A 12,024-nucleotide genomic window follows, 5' to 3' on the forward strand; every position below is an offset into this window, starting at 1 on the left:
AAACTGATGTTTTGATTTCTTTTTCTTTTCAATTGCAAGCATCTAATAAATATATATTTTATTAGAATATAACACATATGCATGATACATATTTAATACAAAACCACATTAATAATATTAATCCAAAACCGGGACAAAAAAATGGGATGAGTGAAACAAGAAAAGAAAAACAAAGGGAAGAAAAAAGGTAAAAAACACTAATTGCCTCAGTTGGTCGCACACTACCAAGGTTCAACACGTTGGCGGTATTACCACGGCGATGTTTCCCGTCTGTATCATCAAACCTAGATTTGTTGTTGTTGGCACTCCGTCGCTTACGACGTCGAGGGTTCCAGTTGATGCGATCAACGGAACAGCCTGCTAGTGAAATTAACGTGCAAGTGGCTGAGCACTCCACAGACACGTGTACCCTCAACGTAGTTCTCAGGGGTATTCAGCGTGACACGGCTGACCTACAACAGAAAGAGTACAGCAGGGTTCGCCACCATCCGCTGTCGGAGCCTCGTGGAGCTTTAGGTGTTTTCGCTCACAACGCCCGGGCTGGGAATCAAAACCGCGATCCTATGACCGCGAGTCCGCTGCCCTAACCACTGGGCCATTGCGCCTCCACTCAAACCTAGATACATATACGCAACTTGAAGAAAAGGACGGTCGCTGTGGGTGTGCGTAAAGAACTCTCCAATGAAATAAGAAAATATTAGTCAGCCGTAAAGCGAGAGAGAGAGGGGGAGGAGAGAGAGAGTGTTTGTTGGTGCGCTGTCGGTGGGTGGTATAACAGATAATTATTAAGTAATGCACATATGAGAGTATAGACGCTCCAAATTGTATAGATTTGATCTGATTACCAGAGGATATGTTACCATTCAACTAATTCCATGTCGGAAGAAGGAATTCTGTAGGTGTGTAAAAGAACATTGTTATATTTACATGCTTTTTCATTCATGCAGACGAGCTTTTAGCCTAACTTGTTTTTATTTCCCATTTTCTTAAACGTCTAACATTATCATGCTCTGCCCGTTTGCCACGGTGGTAAAGACCTATCAATCCAAAATATATAGAGAACTATTTAATGAACATTAAATGAAAATTTTCTTCTGTAAATTACTGCATTTATGAATCGTTAATTTGTTCATGTTTCTCTAGCTAATGTTTGTATTGCTACCTTCGCTTTGATGATTATAAAAAAATTATGATATACCACAATTTCTGGTTTTAGTGTATCTGTACTGTTTTTTATATTTAGTAGAGCATATCTATACCATATATTCATATTTATTTCACAATTATATAAGGAGTATGTTTAAGTGAATGTATGTATTTGTTTATATAAGAAAATCGTATATATTAAATACGAAATTATTGCAGTCGTATTTAATAAACCAAGTCAATCGTTTCTTTTCATTTGATCCAATCCGATCGTAAATAGTCGTTAATGACAGGGATGATGATTGAACAGAAATTGATCTGGCTATAGTAAAAACTTCATCGTAAACGATTTTTCAGCTAAAAACGTTTACAAGATTTTATTTTAAAGTAATACACACACCGGAAATATTGTTGCATTTCATATGTTGCTCTGCGGTGAAATGCTTTCAGTGTGATCTATTTCGTAGCGCGAAAATTATTTTTTGAACATAAAATATATGAATGTTGTAGAGATTACTTACTTCGCGGAATATCTATGGATCCAGCTAGTTATTATACTTTAGAGGAAGGCGGCGAGGTGGCAGAATGATTACCACACTGGACCAAGTACTTAGTAGTATTTCGTCTGCCACTATGTTCTGAGTTCAAATTCTGCCAAGGTCGTCTTTGCCTTTCATACTCTGGGGGAATCGATCAAATAAGTATCAGTCAAATAATGGAGTCGATGTAATCGATTTTCACCTCCCCTCAAAATTTAGTGGCTCTGTGCCAAACTTTGAAACTATTATTATACTCCAGAATTGTAAGACATCTATGAGGTAGTTCTGCCGCCAAGAAATAACAACCAGATCCTTTCAAAAGTCTTATAAAACGTATTTACTATATGACGGTGTTGTTACAGTTGGATCGTCTTTGATAATAGGTTACTGAATAATCTCATTGGAGTCACAACAATACCCAACCGCTCGTCACGATTTCTGTGTATTGACATGAATTCTTAATATTTCAGAATGTTTTTTACTCACGAATGATTTGTCTTCAATCATAAATTGGCGGAATTTTGGACCATGTATTCACCTATTTCACCTTTAACTTTGTTATAATATAGTTATATAGTTTTATGGAGAAGATTTGTAATAACTAATAGCCGTCCTTTGAAGTCTTATACTTCTTTGGAAAGTGTTAGGGGAAGCAAAATGAAAAAAAAAAAAAAATTACAATTTTGGGGGATTAAAAAATGTCAGAATCATATTTCCACTATGTAAAACACAGGAATGCTAAGACAAAAAATCCCTCTTGCATCTCACAATGTATGGGATTCCAAAAGACAATTATTCTAAAACTACACCAAAAGGGAAAAAAAAGTCTCTGTCCTATCTTTTTCAAAGATAGTCTTTGGATTTTATTATTTTGAGCATCAGACATTTAGGATCCACAAAAATATTTTATCATAAGTTACTTTGAAAGATATTTTTCTAACCAATTAATTTAAAGTATTGTGTAAAGATTTACTATAGACATTAAAAATTGTTAATTACAGTTTTCATTGGACTACTGTTTCACAGATATCTTTGTAAATATTCTTTATCATTTACTTTCTCTTCTACTTCCATTTACTAATTATCTTTAGATTCCTTTATTACAATGTTGGTTTGATTGATAAGCTTCGAAGCCACTGGACGTCTGATTTCTACATCACTGTTTTGATTTCAGGATATTTGTTCTTTCAGGAAGAAAAAGACGGAAGCAAAGTGAGAATTGCAGTTGGCTTACCTGTCAATCTGGAAGGGTCACTCACAACGTGCATGTGCTCTGTCTGCTGCCACACCGTCTGATGCGACTGCTCTCGTACACTGTCCACTACCAGATGACTGTTCATGCCTCAGCAACCCCGCATGCTTGTTGTGGCCCTTCCGGTAGGACCTATAGGCCCCACTTCTGACAGGACATGCGTACTCCCTCACTTCTGGTCCTTCCCTACAACACAGCCTGACTCCTAACACCACACACCTCCCCCTGATCTGAAGACCATTCAACCAACCTACTCATACCCTCTCCTCAACCCTGACCACATGCCTTAATTTGTCTCGTAATCAGCCAACCAGTGAGGAGGGCACCGCTCCCTCTGCGACTGGCATCGGTTCCTGGTATGTTGCTACCAGCTTCGTCCTCTCGTCCATTACTGTTGGCTCCATCCTCCGTCTTAGTGATGATCCTGCACACATCCAAAGCATGACGTGGCATGCCATCTACAGATTTACAGAGGTTATTGTCCCTTTTCCCCATTGTGGTGTGCACTGTACAGTTGGGGGTTTAACCCATACTTCTTTCCCGACCTGCACAAAGGCATGCTCTTTCTCTTCTGCGGGTTGTGGCGATGTGGTACATGAATGTCTCCACTCATACTTGAATATTGCCCTGTGTGACACTGACTCCTCATGCTGTCCCAACCTGGGCCACATATACCAAAAAACGGCCTTGACTGGTGAGATGTGGTCCCTCTCTGCTATAGTCTTGATGGTGCGATGATGCCTCTCCACAACCCCATTGCCACTTGGCCGGTATGCCACCCTGAAGAAACAGCTAACATGCCACTTGTCAAGCATTTCCCTCAGCACCTCCGAGCAAAATGCAGTGCTATTGTCCACAAGCAGCTCATCCACGGGACCTCATTCTAGGAATATTTCATTGAGTATTCTTGTGATTTCCTTTGCGGTCCCCATCTTCATCTCCCTCCATATGGCCAACTGCCCTGGTCTGCAGTCGACCATATCCCCTGCCGGTAGTGCATCACATCCACTGCCAGTCATTTCCAGTTGTATTCCACTGGAATGCTTCGTGCCTCATACATACATGGTGCGAGGTCAATGGACTGGTACCTGTTGCAGATCCCAACTACTCTCTGCACACTCTGCCTGGTCACATCAGAGTCAACTTTCCTGGCTAGGAACAGTGTCTTGTCCACCCCCATGTGATGCATGGTATGCAGTCTCCTCAGCTCTGAGTCACTCAGTCGACACACTGCAGTCACTCTTGCTCCAGATCCTCCAGCACCTGCAACCAGGCTTTCTTTACTCTGGTCAGGACATCCACTCTATTCCTATCAGACGCCACAAAAACCACACTCAGTCTCAGGTCAAACTTGGCAGCTAGCTTATCCAGAATTCCCAAATGCCGTCTTATCAGCATCTCTGCGCCCCCTTTGGTTTGCACCCTCCACTCGCCGGTGACCACTGATCCCACCCATCCAAGTACAGTGCCCGAATCAGTCTGGATCTCAATGATACGCAGCTCCCACCTCAGGGCCAGGTTCAGCCCCTTCAACACGGGATCCAGCTCCACCAGTTGATGTGGTTGCAGTCCTTCTTCCTGAGCCAGGCCACATCCTCTACCACGACACCTCCAATTTCCAGGATAACTCCCGTTGCTATGTTGCTGGCATCACACCACATGATCCCATCCTTCAATTTGGGCACATACCAGTTTCCTCTTACTGGGTCCTCCACAATCACTCTCTCCAAGACTTCTTGCATCATGGCAGTTGTCTTCTCGCTCACGTTGTCACTCCACCTCACTCCTTCAGCTCACCTTTCCCAGGATGGTTTTGAAGATCATTGCCATAATCTTCGGTGCTGAATTTAGCCCAAATCCCAACCTGGTCAGGCAGTATGATCGACCCTTATACCTTACTAGCTGATATTTCCACAGTCTCTCAGCCACATGCAGCTGCAGGTATGCCGACTTCAAATCGACGATTGTGGAGGCCCCTCTCATCTACCTCAATTCTCTCAAGGTTTCGCTGCAAATGTCCATGGCTCCACTGTCCATATGGCACACTACATGGTTGTTCAGCTCTCGGAAATTTAATACTGGCCTGACTTTATGCTTCAGTGGTAGCACTCCACTCTCCACTTCCTCCTTCCAAGGGATCAGAATGCCTTCCTTGATCCACCATTCCACCTCTCTCTTGAACCCGCTTCCCCTTTCAGTGTATGATGATAGCAGTCTACTGCATTTTTCAATGTTGGGGGATCTCCCTTCCAGTACCATTCCACTGTCCACTGCCGGCTGTTCAACACAGCCCGGTAATCCTTGTCTGTAATGGTGTGTGCAGCATATTTTTCTTCACATCTCTCACCACTCTCCTGTCACGGACTCAAGGTGCATAGCACCCCCATATCACCAAACGTTACACTGGCTTCATTGACCATTACACCTCCCAAACGGACAATGGCATCCTCCCCATCATCACATTGATTCCATGTACCACGCAGTCGATCACGATCGCGCGCATGGTTGGATGGTTTGACAGGAGCTGGCCAGCTGCTAGGGCTGCACCAGGCTCTGACTGTCTGTTTTGGCATGGTTTTTACAGATGGATGCATGTGACCACACTCTCTGATGTTAAATGATGATATATATACGTAATTAATATAATTGTTAGTTATGGCTTGTCAAGAAGTTACCATTGGTTTTGTACCTATAATGCTCTTAGCAATATAGGTAACCGTTAGACCTGCAGGCTGGATGCACATAGCCTCTTTACTACTGGAGATAAGAAAACAGTCTTGGTCAGTCAGGATTGCAGGAAAAAAAAACTGAAACGAAATTTTACTGAGTTATCTCCCTGCGACCAGTCCTAGTTGTGTCCAGAAACGCTCAGTATATGCACAATGTCCATTCACTAGTTAGACATTGAATATTTCCAATGCAAATTTCCTCTCATGAGGGTACCAGCTAAACACTTCACTCTTGGAACAACAATTCGCCTCTCAGAGATTTTAAAAGAGGACCCATGGTTGTTTAGATGTTGCTTAGAGGTGGCCTTGTATAGGTATGCATATATATATATATATATGTAGGCATACTTTCACAAATGTACCCACCACCAACCTATTTTTCAAAGTGTGTAGATTACGATTATATCATAATTTAATATGAGAAAAATTTGGTGGCCATGCACACATGCATATTGATACGCATCACATGTATTTTTTTTTTTTATCTTTTATACTTATTTCAGTCATTAGATTGCAATCATACTGGGGCACCGCCTTGAAGAACTTTTAGTCAAATAAATTGAACTTAGTATTTTTTTAAAGCCTGGTATTTATTCTATCAGTCTCTTTAATCAAACTGCTAAGTTATGACAATGTAAATGCATTAACACTGGTTATCAAGTGGTGGTGGGGGTCAAACACAGACACAAAGGTGTACAAACACACACGCACGCACACACACACACACACACACACACACACACTACACCACACACACACACATATATTTTTATACGACAGGCTTCTTTCAGTTTCCATCAACCAAATCCACTCACAAGGCTTACATCAGCCTGAGGCTAAAGTAGAAGACATTTGCCCAAGGTGTCATGTAGTGGGACTGAACCCTGAAACTAGAAATTTTAAAAACATTCGTGGCAGTATGTATGTGCTTGTGCTCATCATTTTTGTTTTTCATATCAAATTCTGATATAATTCTAATCTACTCTATCTAAAAGGTATTTGTAGAAAATTTGACCCATTTTTCTGAAAGTTATGAGCTAACAAAGCTGACTCATGTAAGTTTTCTTCTCACCACTGGAAAAAATTTTGCACTACAAATTCCAATATAATTGGAATCTACATTATCTGACCTGTATTTATAGCAAATCCCATTAAAAGATATCCATTTTTCTGATAGTTATGAGGAAACAAACTTGGCAGGGGACATTTGTGTATGTATGCCTACACATATTATATGTGTGTGTATGTATATATATATATGTATATATATGTATATATATATGTATATATATATATATATATATATATATATATATATATATATATATATATATATATATGGCGTTAGGAAGGGCATCCAGCTGTAGAAACTCTGCCAAATCAGATTGGTGTAGCCATCTGGTTTCATCAGTCCTCAGTCAAATCGTCCAACCCATGCTAGCATGGAAAGCGGACGTTAAACGATGACGATGATATATATATATATATATATATATATATATATATGATGGACTCTCCTGTTGAAGACAGGAAACATATGAACGCTAAGCTTTTGCCGAACAAGCTGCATAAATGATTTGTTTATAGTGATCAGAGGTTCATACTGCACATTAGTTCAATCTTTCCATCAAATCAACGTTATCTGAACAGGTGCATGATGTACCATGTGTCAGGTGTCAAAGTGATTGCAGAGCAGTATGAGCTGAAATGTTTTGCTCAAGAACACAATGCACCACCTGGTCTAGGAATTTAGTAATTGTGAATACAACACACTAACCACTAAGCTGTGCACCCTCACACACACACACATTGGGTCGTCCCATAAATAATGCAGTTATTTTATGCTTCTTTTATTTTTCAAAATTAAGATAAACAAGTTTCTTTTTTAATCTGAAATATACTCTCCTTCATTTTCTACAATGCTCTTCCATCTATCTGGTAGACTTGCAAGGCCCCTCTTCCAAAATTCACTTGTCCATAACAAAAAAAAAATAGTCCTCCACTACTGTTCTGACCCCATCTACAGAATTCATATTTTTTCTGTCTAAATGATTTTGAAGACTGCAGAATAAATGATCATCAGATGGGGCAATATCCAGGGAAAATGGTGGGTGGGGCATAGTTTTCCATTGAAACTGCTCCAGCTTTTGGAATGTCATCCTTGCTATATGTGACCAAGTGCTATTCTGATAGAAGAACACCTTTCATCTTGAAACCAAAGGTGGTCGTTTTTTCTTGTAGCACTGACTTAAGCCGCTCAAGCTGCTTGCAGTAGATCTTTGTTATCATTTGGTTTGGGTTTTAAAGTTCAAAGTGGACTAAACCTTTCATCTGTTGCCTTTATTGAACTCATAAAGCAAAATATGCCTAATATGCTACTTTGTCACTTCCATTATAGCTTTGAAAAAATAACTGTTAAAATCGAATTGCACTCTTCAAAACTTGCACTAAGAATAAGTACAAGGTAAACTTACTATCTGCTTTTATAGCTAGTTGATGCAGGTAGTTATCCCGTCCCCCTCCGACTTTTAGTTCATGTAATTGAAAAAAAAATCCTCATTATTTATGGGATGACCCAATATAACCTGTGGAGTAGCTGAAACAATGCAAAGTGTATTATGACTGGCAGCATATCACAACATCAGATAGAGTAGTTTATACTGTGATATATATATGTTTATGTAAATATATATCTATATATATATATATAACGTGAGAGAGTTAGGGGTTGGGGGTACAACCCACTAAGGGATAGTATCTATCCAGTATACTGCTGGGAGGGTACCAAATTATTGCTACACTAGTGCTATACTAGGTGCAATCAATGGGAGCGGGTAAAAGTGGAGGTTTTACCCAAAATTTGTGTAACAATTAGAAAATGGAGGATAATATGCTGAACCCAACTACTTGCAGACGGTGTATCCCGTTGAATTCATTAATTTAATTCATAGCAAAAGTGACAAAAGAGAGGAAGAAAAGAAAAAGAAAGAAAGAACCAAAGCACAGGTGTCCATGGCAGACTATGTTATTTTGCCAACATGGTTTACATATAGAAGTACAAAGTACATAAGGAATTAGAGGATGAACAGAAGTTTAATCTTACAGCTGTTACGGCCTAGTTTTGGCAGGCCCCATTCTATCCGAATATTCCTTACCGGAGTGATTATCGGATGACATTTTGAAATGGGGTTACATGCCCGAACCTCTAGGCCTCTTCAGAGATTCACAAAGGGTTACATACAGATGTAGAGCAAGAGGTAAAAACAGAGGTGTGGTAGAGACCAGAAGAAAAACAACAGCAAAAATAAGATTATTTTTTTTCCTGCTGTACCCTTATTTGCATTTTTATTTTTATTTTTATTTATATTTTGATTTCAATTGTATTTTTATTTTTATTTTTATTTCTATCTTATTTTTGCTGTTGTTTTTCTTCTGGTCTCTACCACACCTCTGTTTTACCTCTTGCTCTACATCTGTATGTAACCCTTTGTGAATCTCTGAAGAGGCCTAGAGGTTCGGGCATGTAACCCCATTTCAAAATGTCATCCGATAATCACTCCGGTAAGGAATATTCAGATAGAATGGGGCCTGCCAAAACTAGGCCGTAACAGCTGTAAGATTAAACTTCTGTTCATCCTCTAATTCCTTATGTACTTTGTACTTCTATATGTAAACCATGTTGGCAAAATAACATAGTCTGCCATGGACACCTGTGCTTTGGTTCTTTCTTTCTTTTTCTTTTCTTCCTCTTTTGTCACTATATATATATATATATATATATATATATATATATATATATATGTGTGTGTGTTTGGATGTATCTGTGTGCATATATATATATATATATATATATATATATATATATAAATTAAAAGGGTAAAGGTTTATCAATTTATTAATTTATTAATAAATCAACAATTAATAATTTTTACCAAGCCCTTCGGTATGTAAGCACCATTATCGGTGGAGAATTTATTTAAAAGTTCATATATATTTATAATCCCTTAATTATGTTTATAAATATATATATATAAATATATATATATATATATATATATACACACACACACACATCCAAACACACACACACACACACACATTTATGTATATCTCAGTTAACCTATATGTGTGTATACAAACATGGATTTACACATTTCAGAATCAGATTATTTTAATATTGGCGCCATATTTTGATGATCTGATTTTTTTAATAGAAAAATACTGCCTTTGTCATCATTTGATGATCATCCTTAACATCCAAAACATCAACAACAATTTCGAAAAACTTCAGAAATACTGTCACAATGAAGACGGAGATGATATTTGTCATTATTTGTCAATTATTTTGCATTTTCACTGAGTTTATTTTAGTGTTACATTGGTTTTCTAGCTTTCTACTATTACTATATATTTTTAAAAAAAAGTTAATAGGATATTTTTTATTTATTATATAATTTTTTACAGAATATAGTCATAGCTAATTCTATGATTTTTCTCCATAATGTCTGTGTTTATTTATTGTGTGCATTTTTGTCTTTGCATTTTATATAATTTTAAAATTAATGTCATGGACTTTGAAAATAGATGTAATATTATTTATGGTGATAATTACATTTCTAACTATAACAGAAAATTTTTGATATTAAATGAGTTAAAAGGTAGGCTTTTATAAATTAACACCCAATAAGCATTCATTTTTTAAATAATAAATATCGCTTGGATTCTTTAATTTTAACGCTTTTTATTATCGTGGTGGGATGTAACTGAATCCAGAGTCTGGGGATGATAAAGAAAATAAGGAGGGTAAAGAAAAAATAAAGAAGAAATGAAGAGAAACAAACATGCTGAAGTTCAAGAAGGATATAGAATTTTAAAAAATAGATAATACAAAAACAACTGATGCAAGAAGGCAAGAAAGATATAAAAAAAAAAAAATTAAAATAATGAAGATTACAAACAAAGAAATGTAAAATACAAAAGAAGTGTCTAAAGAAAAGAAAAAGAAAATAGCAAAACAAATATATGCAAAATGGCAAAAAAACATTTAGAAAAAAAAAATAAAAGCTAAAGGTTACTCTTTTTACTCTTTACTCTTTTACTTGTTTCAGTCATCTGACTGCGGCCATGCTGGAGCACCGCCTTTAGTCGAGCAAATCGCCCCCTGGACTTATTCTTTGGAAGCCTAGTACTTATTCTATCGGTCTATTTTGCCGAACCGCTAAGTTACGGGGATGTAAACACACCAACATCAGTTGTCAAGCGATGTTGGGGGGACAAACACAGACACACAAACACATACACACATACATACATACATATATATATATATATATATATATATATACGACGGGCTTCTTTCAGTTTCCGTCTACCAAATCCACTCACAAGGCTTTGGTCAGCCCGAGGCTATAGTAGAAGACACTTGCCCAAGGTGCCACGCAGTGGGACTGAACCCAGAACCATGTGTTTGGTATGCAAGACAAGTAATTGCAAAACAAAGGATTAAAAAATACAATAAGAAAAATCTGGTTTCAATATATAAGAAAAAAATTTTTTTATTGGAAAAATAAATTAAACAAATATAGTGATATTTTATTCAAAAAGCCACTATTTTACACAAACTTACTAAATCTTAATTATTTTATAAAAGGAAAATTACTACTAATAAAAGGAAATATAGAAGAAATTCTAAAAAAGGACTAAATAGATTAACTAAAATGTACATTTCTGCTTTGGGCATCAAAAATCTAATACTCAAAGAAAGAAAAAAATACTGCAGTAATTGTTTATAATTTTGTGAAAAATGTTGAAAAGGATGGCTTATTGGCTCTTTATTGGGGACAAAATTTGTATCATACTTTTACTTATGAATGCTATTTGTTCCCAAGAAATGCTGTTGAATATGTGCCATTAAACGTTTTAAGATCACATGATTAGATAATCTGAAGATAGTAATTGCAAAATTATTCTATCTGATAATGAAGAACACCTATGCCAGTTAATGAACAAAATCAAGGAAAAGGAGATCAAGAAAATGATGAATATGAAATCTAGAATGTCTTTGTGATTTGAAGATGGGTGTCCTGATAAAAAAACTCAACTTATTAAAACAAGGTACCTTCATTAAAACAAGGTACCTTCATTAAGCTATTCAAGGAATTTCATCAGACTTGACTATTTTGGAAATTAGAAAAAAAAAAATGAAAAAATTAGAAGAATACATTGGCATTCATAGTGACTGTTTGTATTGTCTTGGCCAATCTGATTGCACCAACAGACTTGAGCTTCTTAGAAGATTGGCACCACACATTTCAAGACTCAGAACTCTTTTGACTAATGTGCACAGACTGAGAGCTGT

General features: G+C 37.2%; 1 protein-coding gene across 2 annotated transcripts in view; it reads left to right on the forward strand.

The window, feature by feature from the left end:
* The first annotated feature begins 699 nt into the window (after nucleotides 1–699).
* Nucleotides 700–12,024, forward strand: part of LOC106870013 (palmitoyltransferase ZDHHC23) — a 35,641-nt gene continuing 24,316 nt past the window's right edge. Inside the window, exon 1 of one of the 2 annotated variants that reach the window (XM_014915975.3) lies at nucleotides 700–899. The gene's annotated coding sequence lies outside the window, so the exon portion shown is untranslated. The remainder of the gene's footprint in view (nucleotides 900–12,024) is intronic. The other variant, XM_014915977.3, reaches the window with a different exon arrangement.

This window comes from Octopus bimaculoides, chromosome 5, assembly GCF_046866305.1.
Source record: "Octopus bimaculoides isolate indiv1 chromosome 5, ASM4686630v1, whole genome shotgun sequence".
NCBI classification, from domain to species: Eukaryota; Metazoa; Mollusca; class Cephalopoda; order Octopoda; family Octopodidae; genus Octopus; species Octopus bimaculoides.